The 19,599-nt window shown below is 42.8% G+C and overlaps 1 long non-coding RNA gene across 2 annotated transcripts; it reads right to left on the reverse strand.

The window, feature by feature from the left end:
• Window positions 1–2,405: 2,405 nt before the first annotated feature.
• Window positions 2,406–11,194, reverse strand: LOC106036404 (uncharacterized). 2 transcript variants are annotated; one of them, XR_007166152.2, is made up of 4 exons: window positions 10,458–11,194; window positions 3,217–3,315; window positions 3,017–3,112; window positions 2,406–2,896 (listed from the first exon to the last, which is right to left on the reverse strand). It is a non-coding gene; the product is annotated as an uncharacterized lncRNA (long non-coding RNA). The 2 variants fall into 2 exon arrangements; XR_007166151.2 differs by having other exon boundaries at window positions 3,212–3,315.
• Between the last annotated feature and the right edge of the window lie 8,405 nt (window positions 11,195–19,599).

The raw sequence follows: 19,599 nt of genomic DNA on the forward strand, positions 1-19,599 counted from the left end.
TTATTTTATTTACTGTTGAGAAAATGCAAAGATGTGTAAATCCATAAATAGCTAATGTAAGAAATATTGCTCCTGTGACATAAATCTGAGACTTTCCACCTCTTGTATCAAATGAATGGTCCAATGGGCCAGGCAGCTCCATCCAAGTCTCCCAGGATCCGGTGACATTTAAATAAAACTTAGCTTTCAGGGTTAGGGGAGAAGAAGAAAGGAAGAACTGAATGAGTTATGAAAATATAAATTAAACTGCACTACAATTGATTTACAGCATCCTGGGTCACATTAGACAGCCAATGTGTCTGTTCTGAGACCTTGTCTTGTTGCTTTTACATTTATGTAAACTTATTTCAGTTAAAAAGAGAGCAAGAAAGGAAAAATCAATTGAAACAGAGGACAGATTTAATTTAGCTGGGGGGAAATCTGATCAAGGAAGGAAAATGATGGAGATAAAAGTAACCCCTGTCCCAATGTAGAAAGAGAGGAGCTGGCCGTCTGATGTTCATTAGAATTAATTAACAGTGTTCTGCTCCTCTGGGGCCTGGGGGTGAGGAGGGTGAGATTTGCTGCTGTTCTGAGAATGACTTGGAAACACAGACCAAAGGAAAGGGGAGCCAGGGGTTCTCCCTCTTTTCTTTTTTAAAAAGACAATGGGTTGAAAGCTCTGGGTGCAGAGCGGCAGAAGCACGGCCGTTCAGCCACAGCCCTTTCCCACCACAGCTCTGTGGAAGCAGGCAGAGAGAGACTGGGAATCTGTTGTAGTTTACTGGCAAGGGAGGGGAAGATGTCACCAAATGCAATGGGGGTGACAAAGCCTCGACTACAGGAACTTTCGCACTCCAGGGTGAATCTGTGGCCAACCAGAAGATGATGGTTTTTGGCCAGTTTACCTGAGAAAATGAGGTTTATGTGATCAACTCTACATATGCAACTGTTTTCTCTTTGCCTATGGCTCTCTAAAAATCGTTAAGAAGTCCAATGACTGATTTGAACCAGATATGTGAATACTCTGAAAAATGTTAAGTTCCCAGAAGGAAATAGTCCAGCAAGTAGAAAAGAGTCTGCATTTATGTTCAGGTTGATACTAGGGTTAAACCCCTGTTCCTTATTAGACACCAGAGAAGCAAAGAAAGTCAGAGCTATTATTAGTGTTCCATGGGAAAAGCTGCATCCCAGACTATTAAACCCAGGATAATCCAAACACCAGACACAAAATGGCAGGAAAGAGGTTTCATAAATTCAGCTACTCACAGATCAACATGTTTTTTTTTGTTTGTTTGTTTGTTTTAATCCATCACCATGAAGTTCTGCTAGGAAGCCTGCTCATGCCAGCCCTGACAAGCACGGTGCCCGCACTCCACTCACTACGTGCCGGAGGAGGCAAGGCAGCCAGTCCAAGAGTGTAAGTTAACCAAGAAACCTGCTTCCAAAAACATGGTAGGCAGCTGGGACAGAAGGACACAAACTGTTTGTTTGCTTTGGATTGAAAGGGGAGGTTTATTTTAAACTTCATTAGGATTTTTGGGGGATGGAAGAAATCAGGCTCTACTAAACGCAGGGAAAAAGTGAATTTTCAAAACCTGGAGGGGATCAGAGCTTAAACAAACAAACAAAAAGTCACTGAAATTTAACCATGCAAATGTACTTGACTGATTCCCTGTTCAGAAAGTAGTGCCCAAGAACAAATAGTTCTTTGGCTGCTGAAATGTTACAGGATATTGGCAGCCCAAAGAAATGAAAACAACCCCCTGAATAAAGACGTTCTGTGCAGCCTGAGCTGCTGTGCTGCTGCCCTGTGGTCAGGATGTGGGAGCGCTATCAGGATGGTGATGGCTGAATGATTTATGAAGTCCCTTTTTCAAAGGATGCCTTGATAGGTAAAGCTGATCCTAGCCAGCCACGGCATCAGTCACTGAAAACTCTACGTTACAGAAAAGCAGAGAGTGGGCCATAGCTTCACTTGCTGCTTCCCCCGTCAGTTTGGAGAGGGATGGAACATGAACAAGGTGGGTGCATCATTCAGTCTGGCATTCAAGAAACTAAAAGCAGGTGAAGCAAGGGAATAGGGATAAAATGGAGGGCCCCATTAGTGTTTCCATCTCTGCCTAGAGCCATCTCTCTGGACCTGCAGCAACCTCAAGCCTTCCTTGTTTGGGAAGGTATGATGTTGTTGAGAAAAAAGGCTTTTTAGTTAGGAGCAGTTGCCCAATGGAAGAACATACACAATAAATATCCTAACTGCAGTCAGGTTTAGGCAGTGGGAAAAAGACTGGCGAGGAGCAAGAAGCCTCTTGAACTGCACTCTGACAATCAAAATTGTCCAGGCATTTCAGCTACAAAGCTACCTCCAAACACACAAGCAGGATGAAGCATGAACGTAGACCAAGATCTGAATTAGGTAGGTCAATCTTTCTTCAGCGATTCTATCACACTAAATTCAATCTTTAGTTCAGAGAGGAGGCACGGAGCTGAAAATTGGAGCTCAGCTATAGAAATTGAATCTCACGAAGGCAAGAAAGCGGTCAGGCACAGAGGGAAAAGAAAATAATTTCTTAAATATTTTCCCCTTTGGTTTCTCTAGCTAAAGTCAGTGTTTGCCAAGAAATAATCCATCCATGGCTTTCCCTCCTGTGCTTAGGGAAGTAATCCACTGGGGGCTGGAATTTGAAAGCCCAGCACCCACCAGCCAAGTTTGAGCTATGTTACTGAGCACTGTTTTTCATAACTAGTCCTGCTGGCTCTTCAGAGAGGAGAGGGAACCCTTCCCTCCCCAGGGGAAAAGAAAGTCAGTCTCAGCCGTGGTTTGCACATATCAATGACCTCGAGGCAATAGTGCACAGTCATCTGGTGCCACTGAGATGTCCATCTACCAGAATTAGATGCTCCGTCGTCAGTAGGACTGAAGAAGGAACAGATAAGTGTTCTTAGTCAGATAAGTGTCTCTCCCACTCCCACAGAAAGCCCGGTGAAGTTGTAGAGATCTACAGAGAGCCCTGTAATTTTTGTGGTTGCCACCTACCTTGGAGCTGCTGTGGTTCTCCAGGAGCCAAGGGCATAGCTCTGTGTGGTCCTTTGGGGACAGTTCAGGTCTTGGTGTGAAGAGTTCTGCTTTGTGCTATCCAGACATGAAAGTTCAGTCACAGAATTTTCTGCACCCAAAAATATTCAAATGAGAGACAATGAGTTGCTCCTCTTCCGGGAGCATTCAGATTACCTCACCTCCCAGCTTGGCAAAGTTCTTGCAGGCACAGCAGATTATCAACTGTAGTTATAATAGTAACTCTGTATTGTGATTTAACACATCTTGCTGGAAGCACTCTGCAAAGAACCAATATGGCAATAATAAATAACAATTTAGAAATGATCATCAAAGTGGAAAACCAACATAGATGAAAACTAAAAAGCCAAAGGGCATCATTAGAAGGAGGGGAAGTCTTTAGAATGCAGCCAGGATGCAGAAAATGTCTATTCATAGCCAACTTTCACCTGCTCCCTTTTCCCTTCAAGAAAAATGTGTATTAGAACTTAACTTTACAATTTATATGCATTAGATTTCAAAGAGCAAACACAGCCATGAGCTCTGGTTGCTTTGAGATCTCATTCACCCTAGCTCTCTCCTCATAGATATTATACAAACTTAACAGGTAGTAAAGGAATACAGATATCTCGACTGCAGTGGGGCTCAAAAATGTTTTCTGCTCTCACCTCAGTGAAAGATCAGGATTCTTATGGACTTGGGCCAATAGTTAAATTACTACAAGCCACAGTTGTACTGGTTATGACTGCATAGTCCAGTAACAGTGACACATGGGGAGAAGCAGGATAGCTTTAAAGTATTACAGACGTGATTTACCATGCTTCTTAGATTACTGTGACTGTACATTCTTATAGAAATCAAGGGTTTTCTTTTTTCTTTTTTTTTCTTTTTTTTTTTTTTCTTTTTAAGAGAACATTCATTTTCACTGGAGGGAAAAGTGCTGAAGAAATGTCTATTGTTTCCTTCAAAGTCTGGGAATGCGCCTAGAAAATAATTGAAGTTCTGAAAGAGAATATTTTAATTTTCCCCTGAAAAATACTGATCATTGACTGTCTAAATTGCAGCTTAATACAGAATAGGAAAAAACAATGAAAACAGGAAAAATCAAAATCTCACTATCAAAAACTAATTTTGACAACAACAAAAAAAATATATATTTTTTTTCCCCTCATTGGTGAAGTCTTTTCTTTCTGTAGGTTATTTTTACAAGTTCACTGGTACCAGCTATGTTCCTTTTCTCCTCTTCTAGGTGAGCATTTAATATGATCTTTTTCTTGACCACTCCAGAACATCTAAATATAACCCACAGTTTTAGGAGCTGCAACCTTATTTGCATCTACTGAATTGTTTCTCATATTTCTGGGAATTACTCTGGTTATTTAGCAAATGCTGTAGAATATCTCAAAGTCATTGGCAAACCCTCTTCTGGAGGTAACCAGGATTGGTTTTTCATGAGCAATCAAAGGCACGGTGTTGAAGGTCTCTCCTCCCCCCATCCCAACATCTGAGCACTTTTTAGCCTTTAATATCTTGGTGTGGGAGGCAGACAGGCCAGCAGGCAGAGCCAGGCCCAACACGTGGCACTGGAAAAGGCTGACCAACAAGGCACAAGTCCCCGACACCACATTGTCAAAAGCAACGTTCCCATTTAGTCACTTGCACTCAGTGTCTTTCAAGCCTCATTGAACTCCGACGGGGTAAAGAAGTCTTTGCGACGAGCGTTCTCTGCGTCCCCAGGACCGAGATGTTTAGAGGACGTCAGTGCCATCACTCCAGCCTGGGATAACGCTGAAACAACTGCTGTCAGCGCCGTGATGACGACAGGATGGGGGAACGCTGTTAACAACGGGCGGCCGTCAACACTTCCAAAACTCTCCTCCGAAATAAGGCCACTGGGTTGTCTCTAAATCTTGCTCTGGGTGCGTGTCTCGCTGTGAGCTGCGGTGTTTGGGGTCTGTCCGGAGCAGCGAGCGGTGCAGCAGCCGCCAGGACCCCAGCCGAGGGTGGCAGCTGTAGAGGCATCGTTACGTCCTGCCTCCCGCTGCGCCGCGCGAGCTACTGCTCCTAGCTACGATGGGCTTTTTTATTTCGGTTCGGTTTATGTGTGACATAATTTCCCCATAAAGGAGGGCTGATTGTAAATCCAGATGGAAATGGAACAGTTTGCATGAAATGCACTTTAATTAATTAGCTAAATGCTCGCAAAGTGCTTTGAAGATGTAAAGCACCATACAAGTGTTAAACGGTAATAATAATAAAATAACAATAATTAATTTCCCCAGGAAGCATGTGTACAGAACATGCCCAAAATATTCCTATCTAAGAGCAAAGAAACCAATAACAATAAAAATAAAAAAAAAATCCACTTTACTTCTGACATTCTACTGAGGGCCAAGAACCTCAATAAGATAAATTCATTCATTTATGCATCCATGGAGACAAGAGTTTGCATCTAGTCTAAAATGAAAATAATGTCCACGGTGCCCATCAGTCAGCGTGACAGACCAGAAGTATAATTTTGAGCAGTTAAGCAAGACAGAGCTGCTCAATATTGAGATGCCTGATAAGGGGACCTGACCACTGCCTAATCGCTGATTTCTTTTCCCATAAAACCAGTATAGCCCAGCAATACAATGGCCCGCAGTGGCTCAAAGTCTGGTTGTTGGTCCGTCTCCTCTGTCTTACAGAAGAGGAAGGTGAGAACCCAGGCTGAGATTTACTCTTTTACACAGTGCTCCTGGCTGCAGTCTGGAAAGCTGCTCCCCTCCCTTGAGGAATTGTTCATTTTGGTGCCTCCATCCAGAAAAATACTGCGTGCAAGTTAGTGAGAAGGAAAAGCTATTGCAAAGACTAATGGAAATATACGCTTGCCAGAGGATTTGCTCTGGAAGCATTTGAAGGTTGTCCTGAAGGCTCTGTAGGTCTTCAGGATAAATCATCTGTTCAAGTGCCAACCTCGTGCTGTATCACCAGGACTGCACTTGCTAAAGGAAACTGGGCTAGATCATCCTCACTTTGGAGGAGGGAGATGACAGCACAGTATTTCCTCAGCTTTGTGACAAACTTTCACTTGAAATCGTCCCAGAATTGTTAACCTAACCGTGACATCCCACAAAGTACATCTGCTTGTGCAGGTCGCTGTGGAGACTAAAAGGTAGGGCAGAGACACTCTGTAGATGGTCTGATTTTGCCTTGCATTTTTCATGCTTTATACAAGTGCATGGATGAACGGTGAAAGTTTATGTCATTAATCAGTGGCTTATACCCAGAGCATTAGGGATTTTAAAGCTGAGAAGATAATGTGACAAATGAAAAAACGATGTGAATTAATGAAAAACTGACTTTTCCTCTTGATATTAATTCAATTCTATGGCAAGGGTGCAATCAAATTCATGTAGAGGTTTTGATGGATATGGAGAGAGAGGAAAGCACCGTTTATCGCTTGGAAAAGCTTCACACAGCACAAGAACAGCCCCTTTACAATATCGTAACTGCAGGAGGTGTCATCCACCATGAAGCCTGTGTGATGGCTATGCCCCCAGAACTGGGAGGATGTAAGGGTTGCAGATGAGGTATTAAGCTTCTCTCAAGAGCCTGGGTCCAGGAGTTTACTTTTAATCTATGTTAGAATTACGAAGTTGAGAAGAAAAGCTGTGCTGCTTTCTTGCAGAAGGACTCTGGCACCCAGTGCATCCACAAAAAGAACACACGAGTCACAAGTCGAGCAGAATTCTGTGATTTTTTTTTCCCCCAAATACTGTTCTGTATAGTAGAGCATCATATAACAAGAGGCACTAAAATGAGAGATTTTAACTTTACCAAACTTGTACTTTATCTCTGTGTCTATAAGTACCGTTTAAAAAAAAAAAAAAGTAAAAAAAAATATGATTCTAGATGCATCTGTAACCTTGCCACCAAAGCCGAGAGAGATGCAATCTCCACCAGAAGAGGTAACGAAGCATTTAGAAGTATTTTCACATTTCTGAGTCCAGCCAGTTTCCCTAAAGCAAAACCTCAGCTTTGCCCCAAAACAGGAATGGTATCTGACAGTCAAAGAGAATTTCCTTGAAAAGGAAGCCTAGAGTATGAAGAAAAAAATTAAGATTTTGAGCATGGAAAAACAGGATAACTTTACCCTGATCCTGAATTCATCCCATTTTTACTGAGAAGCAATAGGGAATTTGAAGTCTCCACACAGCCCCAACAGCTCTGAATGAATAAAAAGATTGAGACTGACCTGCTGAATTTGACCATTATTTTAATGAAAAAATCCCATCTAAGGACTAAAGGACTTGGCCCTTGGAAATCCAACTTGTACTTGCAGAGCTGTTTACTGACCTTTTCTGTAAGCCGATGTAGTCACGAGCAGTAAGATCAAAGGCCTGATGAATGTCTGATGTGAAGTGAAAAGAAAAGGCTTCAGGCTCTTTCCCTTAGAGACTGATGAACACTCATTTCCAGTTAACTTAATAGGATATATGCTGAAAGAAAGGACTCCTGTATGCATTACGTTGAATGCAGTCTCTTGTATTTTCTCTGCCTAAGTGGCCGATCTGTTGTAGTGAGTCTCTGTGTTAACAGATACCAAACATTGTCAGATGAACCTACCTCTTCAGGGCTCAGCTTGCAAGGCTCTGGATGCACCGTGCTGTAGATATCAGACACCCAGGGCATACTGGAGGTTTGGGGTGGGTATAGAAACTCAAAGATATGGCTGGTTTGTGACAAACAGCTATGACCTAAGCCTCCAGTGGGACCAGCAAAGCTTCACTAGTTGGAGGGGAGCAACGGTGATAACAACCCTGGTGGTCTGAGTGCTGTTTTAGGGCTGTGAAACAATTAAAGCAAGGGCATGAAGGAAGAGTGTACTTTAAGGCAGCGATATCAGCATCAGACTTGAAGCTGACAAGTGAAATTGAATAGTGCATTTCCTGACCTGTGAACATTTTACTTCCAAGCCATCTCCAAGGACTGTTTTTTGGCATAGGAACAAAGCCACACACCTTGAAGGAGCAATGGTGAGCCCAGAGGGAAGCAGCCCACTGCCCATGGTACGGCTCAGCTTTCCCCATACACCTCTCAGCACCAACTCCAGCAAGCTCCATGGAAGGGAGGAACACAAAAATATTCCTATTCACATGCCCACTGATAGTTCCTAGCCCAATCCCCTCCGTACAAAAGTAAAACCCTAAGCAATTTGAAAAAAGACTATATATTCTTTCACTTCCACTTGGAAGATAATAATTCATTCCTATACATAATGATTTTGGAAGGGGCATAATGAAAGGGAAGATGGAAAATGTCAATACCATTCAATGAAATACATTTAGTGAAGCTAAGCGTTTGGCCTTTGTCAATCCTGCTGGGATAGTCAGGGCTGTAAAATGGTTCAGTGCTTGTCTGCACTTTTAAAACCTTTTATTTTATTTTTCTCCTACAGGAGATAGTGTAATGCTGGAAAGACTGCACATTTACCTCTGCAGAGGATCTAAAAGGAGACATGCTCCTAAAAGTGCATTTTACCTGGGGAAGCTGCAGCTGCTATACCTGTGCTGTACCCACACGCTACTCTTTCAAATTTAGCCTAGCACTCACTCTCTCTTTTCCCTGAGACTCAGCATTCCCATTCCATATCAAATGCATGTGGGATGCTACCATGCCAGTCTCCAAAAGAAAAACTGCTCCAAAGAAACTATAAACTATCTCTGTTGTAGCAGGTCCTAATTGCACAAGGATGAACAAAACGAGGTTTGCCACAATTACCCTCTGCAAATCAGGACTGCAGAGACAGCTCTGCAAATATCCCTGCCTGCCATGTTTTCTGCAGCCTCCTCATGGTTTTCTTATCCTCCATTCTGTTTTCTGTAGAGTTAGTCTTTGGTCCTAAGCACTTTGGTGCAAACACATTCTTTATTTTTTCTTGGGATAGCACTCACCACAGTGGCAGATAGGATTTTACCCAGGCTTCAGAGACCAGATGATGGTCACAATACTAATTAATAATAGCTCCAAGCACTGCTAGGCCTCCTCAAAGTTTTAATCTCTTTATGCTGGGTACTTCAGTTTGCTTTTGTATACAACTGTGTCCAGAATTGCCCTGACTGACAAACTGCCAGTCAGCAAGAACAGCTCTGATTTCATTACCTCCCAGATAGATGTACACTGGAAATAATCAGAAGAGCAAAAGGGTCAAGTCACTTCTATAACTAACTAACATAGGCACGAATTTTGTCTGAGGTTCCAGTCCTTAAGCAGTCATCCTACAGCCTGTCTGCTGTGCCTTACAGACACCGTCCACTTTAACTAATTAATACAAACTTTGGGTTTTAAACTAGAAAAATGGAGATGTCAGCAAGAAAATGAACCAATTCAGGAGCTTCAGCCCTTCCTGTGCCTAAATCCAACTGCTAGTCTCAACGGTAATAAATTAGTGTTTAAAACACTTCAGCTTTTCATCATCCATTAGAGTAAACATCCGCTGCTCATTCATTTTCCTTCTGCAGGATCATTGTCTTCACAAGTCTGAATGAATTGATTTCTTCAAATTGGGCTGGGTATCATGAGAGGGCTAAATATTCCCAACAGACCAGAGCATGAACTGAGTGGAGTATGCGTGTGAAATAAATTCGCATCCAAAGAAGGAGGAAGTGACAGATCAATACAGAGCTACCATTACAAGTCCTGGAGTGCCAGGAAAACCACACAGCACACATACAAGTAAAATGGGGCCTCCTAGATAAAAAGAAAAGTATCACTTTTCCAATTTTATATGTAAAATGGAATTTCAGGATGGAAATCAAATTATTTGAGAGAGATCAAACAACAGGCAAACCTCAAAATGATGAAGAAAACCCAGGAATCCTGGGTGTTACCCTCACACTCTCTGTTCCCAGCTATGTTGACATCTGAATTTGTAAGAAAATAAAATATACAATAAAATAACCATGGATCATAAGTCATTGCAATTTAGGCTGGCAGGAGATACCTTAGGTTTGCATTTCCCAGATGAATCAGAAAGCAAAAAGACCAGGAAAGTTTGTTTCCTGTCCAGTAAAATTCCATTACTGTGTCTGACTGGTTTTGCATACACATACACACATGTGCGTGCACATGCATTCAATGTTGCTCCATGATAGTGGGTTTTCTGGCTTGATCTCAGAACTGGCATCAATTAGAAAATAAAGAGCTTCTCCTCTGCTGGTTTATGGGCCATGAATGAGATTGCACTCATCTTGATGATCCTTCTATTGGGCCATAATTCATGACCGTAGTATAGCCTGCCCCTAACAAAAAAGAACACACCCATACGAGGAAATCCGTCAGAAGGTGTCAATGCATCACTCTGAACATACCCAGGAAATACCTATTTGTCTCTCTTAATTTAATCTAGCTTTTCTTTTTTCTGATTTCTTTCCCTTTTTACCTGCTCACCCAATGGAATCGCGCTGATAGGAAGGCAGAGATACCAGCTGCTCTGTAACTCTCTCCATTTATCTCTCTTAGGTACTTATGTGCCTGCTTAACAATATGCACCTGCTTGAATCCATCCTTATTCAGTGAAACATTCAGAACTCATTGTGAGCCCCGCTGATACCAAGCAGAGTTAAACACAGTTAATGTCATGCTTAAAATTCAGCCCAGATGAGTAGTGCTTTGTCAAATCTTTTTATGGCACTGAATACCTTAGCAATGCAGGTGCAAATGACCTTCAAAAAGCAGCTTATTACAGTTGTTCATAGGAGTTAAGGACCAATATTTTAGGGGACAGTTAAGGAAATGTACCTGACTTTAGATCTTTGCCACTCACAAGCAAAAGTTCAAGGAAGCTGGGATAAGAAGGCGCAATCAACTCTCAAAAATCACAAAAGCTCTGAGAAATAAATGCACAAAGATGCTATTTTTAAAGTTCTTGGGATAAAAATTGCTCTTAGCTGCCATAAAACTCAGAAGGCTTCTGTATGTTTCATTTTATCTGCCTAAAAGCTTATTTTACATGTTTTGAAATATGAAGGTAACCTGGGGTGCTGTTTCGTAGCTGCTTACCTACAATTTTCAATACCTGAAAATCATGATCAAATAATGAGACCACCACAGTGAAAACCTTTCAATATCTCGGATGCTATCCTGACTCATCATGACCAAAGCAATAATTTATCTCTGTTACAATCAGTACACTTATTCTCCAACAATGACAGAAATAACCTGAAAAATGTATGGAGTGGACTCATAAAAGACTATGCTGGAGTAAGAGTGGAGTGGAGCGAGGACTCCAAAACTGTGCCTGTGGTCTACGTATCCTCAAGAATATAAAATAAATGAAACTGTTCCTAGCCTAAAGAAAATTTGTCTGTGGTGTTTGGAAGAGCCACCTGCTCTCCAGGAGATCGTTGACCACTGCACAACCGGAGTGGCAGTGCTTAACGGGAGGCGGCTAACAGGCAGGTGCAGAGAGCAAGCTGAACAGCTCGGCCTCTAACTGCTACAAACTGGTGCTGGTTGAGCTGCCTGGCTGAACTGCCAATGGCTCGGCCATTAGAGGGCTCAGGACATTTATCTGCAGACAGGTTTAGGGCTCTTCATCAATTTTCAGCTCTCTGCTCTTTCTAACCCTCTATAAACTCCATCTGGTCTTTGGATCTGCCTGGAGCTTTGTGCACGGTAAAACTCATGCACCCAGGCTGGAAGGTGTGTGAAAGCCGTAGAAAAGGAGTAGATTTTGTAAGGGCAAACATTTACATTTTTGTTTTCTGTTCTCTCTGATGCAGCCACAAGTACCCGTATCACTGAGAGCCCTACCGAGTCCTTTCCAAGTGCTGGGAACCTTTCAGGTCGGGTGTGCTGTGGAGGCACCAAGGTCCCAGGGCTCGCCAGTGCCTCAGTGCTGCACTTCATTATGGGCTCAAATAAGTCTTTTGCCTTGAGAAAGCTCTTACAGAACATGGTTCATCCTCCTAGCAATACATTCACCATGGGCTTGCCAGAGATGACTGCTTTGCACCGCTTCCCCTGTTCAGTCTGCTGAGATATTTGTGTCTGGCTCTGCCTGCACATGAAATCTCCCTACACATGAAACCACTGAAGCCACTTTGCTATGAGGCACCAGTGAAGCTCCCAGCTAGTAAAGCGAGTGGTGAGGCAGAAGGCATGGCCCCTGTAGGAGGCAAATCACGACAACACAGCTTGCAAATAACAGCAGACATCAACACGCTCATCCAAAGCCAGCCAAAGCCTCTCCTGTTTGAATTCCCCTGGTCACCTCTTTGCATGCACACGGCACAACTGCTCACACACGCAAAGCCAATGACGACTGCATGGAAATAAAAGTACACAGGGTAAAACTAAATCTAACTCTGCTCCTCCTGCCAGCTAGAAAAGGAAGGTTGGGGTGTTTATCGTTTTCCTATTTTTTACCCTCACAGTGAACCATGAGAGCCTGTGACACTGGATACCTAATAAGAATCTGTATAGAAAGGATGCAGCAGTATAAGGAGGACAAAAATAACTGAAACAAGCTCAGCCCCTTTGCCCGGAAGGCAAATTCATTGCTATTTCACTCCAATGCCTGCTGAAGCTGTGGACTCCTCCCTTGGTCTCAGCAGTGATTTTATTTCCTTAATTAATCAATTACACATGTAACTGTGGTCCATTAGCAAGGCAGATGACTGTCTTCAGTCTCTGATTACTGGTTTTGGAAGGACCCAAAAATATTTCAGTTAAGATGAATAGATTTCCTCTATGAGGTTTTAATGAGACCATTTAGCATTAAAAAACAACAACAACAAAAAACAGACAAAAAAGAATTAAAATGGGCATAATAAGCCAACTCCACCTGCATCATGCACTTGGGAAAAACAACAGGCCCCAGTTTCAGACCTTGTCTGTGCTTAATTGTACTTGGAAGAGCACATAATGGAGGGCTAATGGTACCTATGTGTTTAGTTCACTTAGCAGCACAAAGGGGATGATTTCCTACATGCAGTATAGCACTTTGCTTGGCTGCTTTATAAGATAATGATCAGGAGACATACATTAGTAATAGACTGCCAGGACCAGCGTGTCCTGGGTTATAAACCCCAGCTGGTCATGATCATAGTTATTAATAATAACAGTAATTTGCATTTGTAAATCACATATGACCACAAAAGCTACCAGAGTCTGTTTATATAATACACATATTACAGTAAGTCTAATTTCATCTGTGTATAAATATATGGGCATTTTCCAGCGAGGGGGCATGTTTTCAAAGAAGCAAAACCTGGGTTCTCATTGCCACTCAGTGCACTGAGCTGCACACAAATATCCAGCCAGGATTTCAGCACTCGCTTTTCTGACATCTTACTACACAGCGTGTGTATGCTTTTCATTAATCTGCTATTGACAAGGAGAGCTCAGCACAGTGACTTTAAATATCATCTGGAAGTCTGAAAGCCTCTAGTCTCCAGCAAGCGCTTGCCCCTGTGTCACTGCCACTATTACTGGCTAATTTGCATTTACATACTTTGTTTTGCATTGTATTTACCACCTTCTGTCTGTTTTCCTTCCTGGCACTGAGGATGCAAACAACAATCAACATGTGACATCAGCTACTGCTTACAACTGTCCCTATCCCTGTTGCCTTTCGTCAGCCTTTCTTAATGTTTTACTGATTATTTTTCAAACTGAGAGGCTGAGAGCCAGGAAATTCCTGAAAAATTAGTTCTGAACACAAGTGCTAAAAATACACATTTCATATAATGCTGAAAAGAAGACAGTGTTCCCCCAACTACATTTGCCAAAGCATCTCCGAAGTCGAAATAAATTAAACTTCTTATTCAATCAGCTCTGCCAAGTAGATGGGTACAAGCATCTTGCTCTCCAGCAGTGAGCATTGGATAACAAGTACATTAGCCAGATTGTAGGACTTATTCTGGTCTGTTCTACCAACAGTAGGAGGACCAGGGCCTTCAATTCTTGCTGGAGCAGAGTGCCCTGCATCCCTGACAGAGCATTTCCAGAGCTCCTGGTGTTGTCCCAAGCTACGAAGTCAACTGGGCTTTCACCCCTCTATCTTCTAAGAATATTCAGGCACCACAGAGGAGTGAAATGTCAGGAATGAAAGGATAAAATGGCCCAAAAGCCAGGATGAAGGCAGCTCACTAAGACGCAATTTGCATTGTAAAGAAGCCTCATAAATATGCAGCCTATTAATATCTGCCTCCGTTTGTGACAAATGTCACCAGGCTGATTTGAGTTGCTTTGGAGGCAGAACAGATAGCAATTATGTATCACCCCTGAAGACTCTCTCAACAAATGATTCACATTTGAGGGGATGTGCTTTCTTTTGTTGTGTTTTCCTGAATGGTAATTTCAACACTAAAGTCCAAGTTTTCAAAAGGCCTCAGACTTAGGATCACCTCTTTGTGCCATTTGCATCTCGCTGCCTCATCCTCCCTATTGCACTTTGTGTTGCACAAACTTGAAAGCAAAACCTGCCAAGGATCAGAAAGTAATGGAGACAATTAAGTCTTTGGGCATTTCACATAGCTTTAGGGCTATGATGGCTGAGGACAAGTTTTCTGAAGGTGTGTCAATACAAAGTCTTGCAGACCTGACTCTTGAAGGTTTCTACCGCAAGCTGTGGTGAGATCAAGAAAATATATCCAGCTCCCCTATATGAAAACGTGAGTAAATTGAAATCTGTGGTGCCAGAATGTCACCTTTTTAATCCTGACCACCAACATTTTACAGCCACAGACTTGTCCTTCTGCTTCTAGCTCATTGCATCCATGTCTTCAAAGAACCAAGTATCTCTTGCATATCTATCAGTAACCACTTCTAAGCTGTGCCTTTTCTACCCTGCCTTTCTAATATCTTTCTGTATTTCTGTATCTCAGGACAGACAAGCAAAAGACAGAAATTTCCTGGTATGTGAATAGTCTGACTTAGGGACATCTTTTTTTCCCTTCAATTGCACACATACCGTTAACAGGCAATAAACTTTGGATCTTGAAGTAGGGCACTCAGAGAGATGAGTGAAGGTTCAGGAATCATTTGAATGTGCTCACCTAACTTATTTATATTTGTATTTAGTTTGTGGAATAAAAGTGTAATTGAGCATCTTGAGTGCAATGTGTAGCTTTTGTAGTTTCAGATGTTTCTGAAAATCGTCAGAGAAATGTGCCGTTGCCTGACCCTTTCTGTAGTTTGACACTTTTAAGAAATTTGTCATAGAAGAAATGCTTTTACCAGACCCAAGGCATTCAGAGGAGAAAACAAGCTCAAAGAGAGGCCAAAAAATCACTCCAATTCACCTGGTGGACTCTCAGCAAGAAGGCCATGAAACAGATCCCTGGGTGGGGGAACAGAGTACCAGAATCTGCTGCTTCCCCAGAAGCTGATGACTGCCGATGGGAGCCGTCAGTCCCCAGACACCATGAATCCCTACCCCAGCAGGCACTGACTGGGTGCCTTGTTTTACATCCCATTACAGAGGTACCACTTCTCCGCTGCCATCCAGTCCTCTCCATCTCTCAGGCAGTTTAAGAGGCAGTAATGGCAAAGTTATCAACACCTTCACATTTTCTGTTTTGTTACCTCCGGTACAAATATCCATTACACATTCTGACAAGGGGAAAATGAAATTGCAAAGTGTTAGGCTGCAGGTATTTAGTTTAACGATTGGGGCTGTCTTTAAAACACTATAATGACACCATCCCAGCCAGATAACGTAGAGATAGGGTATTATGGACATTCCTACACTTTGAATTTAAATTAAAATTTGCCGTGATTTAAGATGTTATCTCCTTTGAAGGTCTGTGCTTTCCTTGGAGAAAATAATTATTCTCAGCTAATAATGTGAGTCTCTAGGCTAGTGATTAGTATTTTTGCAACAGTGTAAATTTGCTTTCTATTGTCAAAGACTCAGGTGCACTATTTACTGCGTGATAATTGATCTGGAATGAATTTTTGACTCGAAAGGACATCTATTCTTTAAAGCTCATCATCACCTTGCCCTGCTTTTGTTTATGCCTCAGATTGGAAGCTATATTTTTCTTTGTGGTTTGCAGAAGTCATTGCCAAATGCTTGAAAGTCCATCAGCCATGTTACCTTGAAAATCTCTTTTATGAATGATAACAACAATGATGACAATAAATAAAGCACAATTATGTCCAAAGAGAAACAAGGTAGTTACCTGTGAGGTGTGATTGCAAAGATAGTTCGTAAGAAAGATGTAAGGCCAATACAGTCAGCATCATCCCCATGTCTCAGTTTGAAACACAATTAATCAGGCCCCCATCCAAGGACTTCACTCTAAGTTTCAATGTCAGGCAATAGGTTCTTGTTACAGATGGAAAGGGGAACACAAGAACTAATAGCTCAGGGTTATGACCACAGAGCTGCTCAGACCAAATAAATAAATAAATAAATAAATTGTATTGCTTTGTTCCTGAATTAGCTCAAGGGCAGACACCCAACTAGATTAGGAGCCCTATACGGCAAACACAAAGATGGAGATTTTCCTCCCTGATTTCCTTAATGCTTTGTGTCATTATACTCAGAAGTATACTTTAAAGTGGTCTGGGGAGGTATCTACCAAACAACAGCAGAGGAGATCTGTTAGGAGTCATCTTCCAGTAAGAAGTAGCCATAATGCACTATACCATGCCTTGTATATGAGCCTCCCTCAGCAGAGTGGGCTCGCAGATATCCACTGTGTGGTTCTTTGCTACCAGAGCACCCTCCTGTATTTGGAGAATCCCAGAGATCGGGTGCACAGGAACCTACAGCTTCCTACTTCTGAAAGAAACACAAGAAAATCCTGCGAGACACGCATGCCGATTAGCTCAGCCCTTATTCCTTCCCTGGCACTATCTCACATACTGGGAATTCCTGGGACGACAGTGACTGAACATATTGGATTTACATAATCTTGCTTAAAAATCAACATGGAATTTGCATCGCGTTGCCAGATTTCAGTTGCAGGGGTGGATCTTTGGGGAAGACATACCTGAAGATAAACAAATAAAACAGAGAAAGAAAGTGACAGGAGCTGATTTTCACATATTTTTGCTATGCATTGAATTATCTCAGAGATCTAGTTTGGAAAGTCTTCCTTTTGAAGTGAGAAAAAACTGCCAGTCTTCCAGTGAGCCACAGCATTGTCCTTATTCTCATTCAGAGAACCTGCCACCCACGCTCCACTGGTTGGGGCTTGCATACGTGATAGAAATTCAAGGTGAGGTTTTTTGCTTTGCATTTTCATCACTGTTGTACCAGGAGAAACCAGAACCTGGTGGAAAGGCCCATTATAATGCCTCACATCAAGCAGATAGTGGTCAGAAAAGGGTTTGGATTTTAACTTTGTTTTATTTTATTTTCTTTTTCTGTATGTTTTCTAACATTTTTATGCGTCATTTTCCTATTTGGATTTCTTCATCGTGAAATCCTGTCTCTTAAACTAATTAAAGGCATTTTTCATCCCCAGTGGACATTGGAAATTTGCAATAAACTTGGTCATGATGTAGGGATACACTAAGCTGCAGCCTTGAACTCTGAGGTGTGTATGGCATTCACGCAGAGTTACCTCTTTTATCTCCTTAATCAATATTTCTTCCACTCAAGTTTTCTACTGAACCTTGACCTAAGGAGACAGGGAAACTTGTTACTTGGAGTTAAATTTGCACTGCTTTAAAAAGAAGCTCTTTTAAAATGACCTGGAGGAGGCACACGCTGAAATACCACAATATGAGGACACTGAAAGTAAATGACCCCCACAAAGCCTCTAAAAACCTGCTGAAGAAGGTCTCTCAGCCACCTAATGCATCGGTGACCACACAGAGAGGAAGACATCTGCCCCCAGAGACCAGTGCAAAGGTGGCACTGTTCCTGTCCCCTTCCAGGTGGGACACAGAAAGGACAAAGTGACACAGCAGCACCCTACAGCTGTGGTGAGCCAGGGACACAAACTCTCTTTGGTTAGGTCAAACGAGGGCTGCAAAAAAAGTTGTTCTGAGACATTTAAAGGCCTAAGGGCTCAGTACATGGCTAGTTTCTGCAGAGCAGTTTGTTGTTCAGGGGCCTAAGAGAAGTAACAGGGCTGCTGGGAAGTTTCCAAAGCTCTTCTATGCTTATCCTGAATAGGAAGGGATGAAAACACTGAGTTTATCATTCAAAGATGTGTTTCAGGAGGCCACGTACAATAACCTCTTCCCGGTCTGCAGCAGATTTCAAGGCTAAGAAAGGGCTCCCTCTGGAGAAATATTGCCATCTCCTTGTGAAATCCCACAGCCTGCACAGAGCCTGCTCCAGCTGCTGTCCTGCCAGAGGCATTTCTTCACGGAGAGGGGCTGCAGCCCTGGGAAGAGGTGTCAGTGCTGGCATAAGCCTCTTTGCTTTGCCAGGGCTACAAAAGAGAGGCGCAAGCCACTTGAGATCTGGCTTTGGTCTCCTTGTAATTAGGTCTGCTTGTATTTACTGGATAGTTTTGTTTTTGTTTTTGTTTGTTTTGATTGTTTATTTTTTATATTGAAGCAGAAGTTTTCCAGGGGAACCCAGCCTCCTGGTTCCCAGATAGAAACCCTCACTATAAAATGCACATTGGACAGCAGCTGCAGCCAGCCATGGTGGTGCAGACTGAACAGACCTAGATCACAAATCTGGGGTGTAAAAACCCACTTAACCATGTCACAGGCCTCAGGATGGGCTCCGTGATTTCTAGAAGCTGTAAGAAAGGCAGCTGCACCATTTGTTTTTGCTATTGGGTTATTTTTCAGCAGGCTCAGTCCTCTGATTGAATCATATGCCACCCATATCGGAAAGGCACTGAGGTTTTGTGGCTGTGGGTTGTTCTGAGATGGTAAGCAAAGTACTGACAGGTATGTGCGATGCCCTTCGTCTTACCTTTGTGGCTGCTGCAGGAGCCACGCTGGTGCCGACCTGCTCCTAGCTCTGTGGGAAAAGCACTAGCCAGCCCAGGGTTTTTCTCATCTAACTGGAGTCTCGCCACATTTTGACATGGTATTTGCCTCTTTGCTGGAAAACACAGAGGAGCTGCAGGCCAGGAAAGCTTGAAACCCATTGCACTAGACTGTTGAAGCAGAAACTCTCATTTTCTCCTCCATAATTACATTTGCTTTGCTCCAGGTTTGCACAACTCCCTCTTCAAAAGCTCTGGTGCGAGGCAGGGCTCCGTCCTTTCAAAACTTTCTAACCATTGCTCTCTTTAGCCGCCTTTCCCTTACTTTCCTGGGGGACCAGACCCCTGTGCTCTGCACCCGATGGCAGCACCCGTGCCCGGTGCGGGTCCTGCTGGGACCCCGGTGCTGGGCGCATCCACCAGCAGCCGGCACTGCGGGGGCTGCCGGTGCTGTGTGCAGCTGCTGCCATCTTCTGGCCTGAGCCAGGCTCGTTTCTGATCCACAAGGGCTGGGGCAGAACCAGCAAATGCACCGGCGACAGTCGAGGTCACTATATATATGCACGTGTGTGCACGTTGATGTAGGTATAGGTACGTGGCTGTTTGTACAGGTGAAGCAAGTGATGGAAAAAATAAGCTCTCACTTTTCAAATAGTGCTTTTAAGGATT

This window comes from Anser cygnoides, chromosome 11 (assembly GCF_040182565.1).
Source record: "Anser cygnoides isolate HZ-2024a breed goose chromosome 11, Taihu_goose_T2T_genome, whole genome shotgun sequence".
NCBI classification, from domain to species: Eukaryota; Metazoa; Chordata; class Aves; order Anseriformes; family Anatidae; genus Anser; species Anser cygnoides.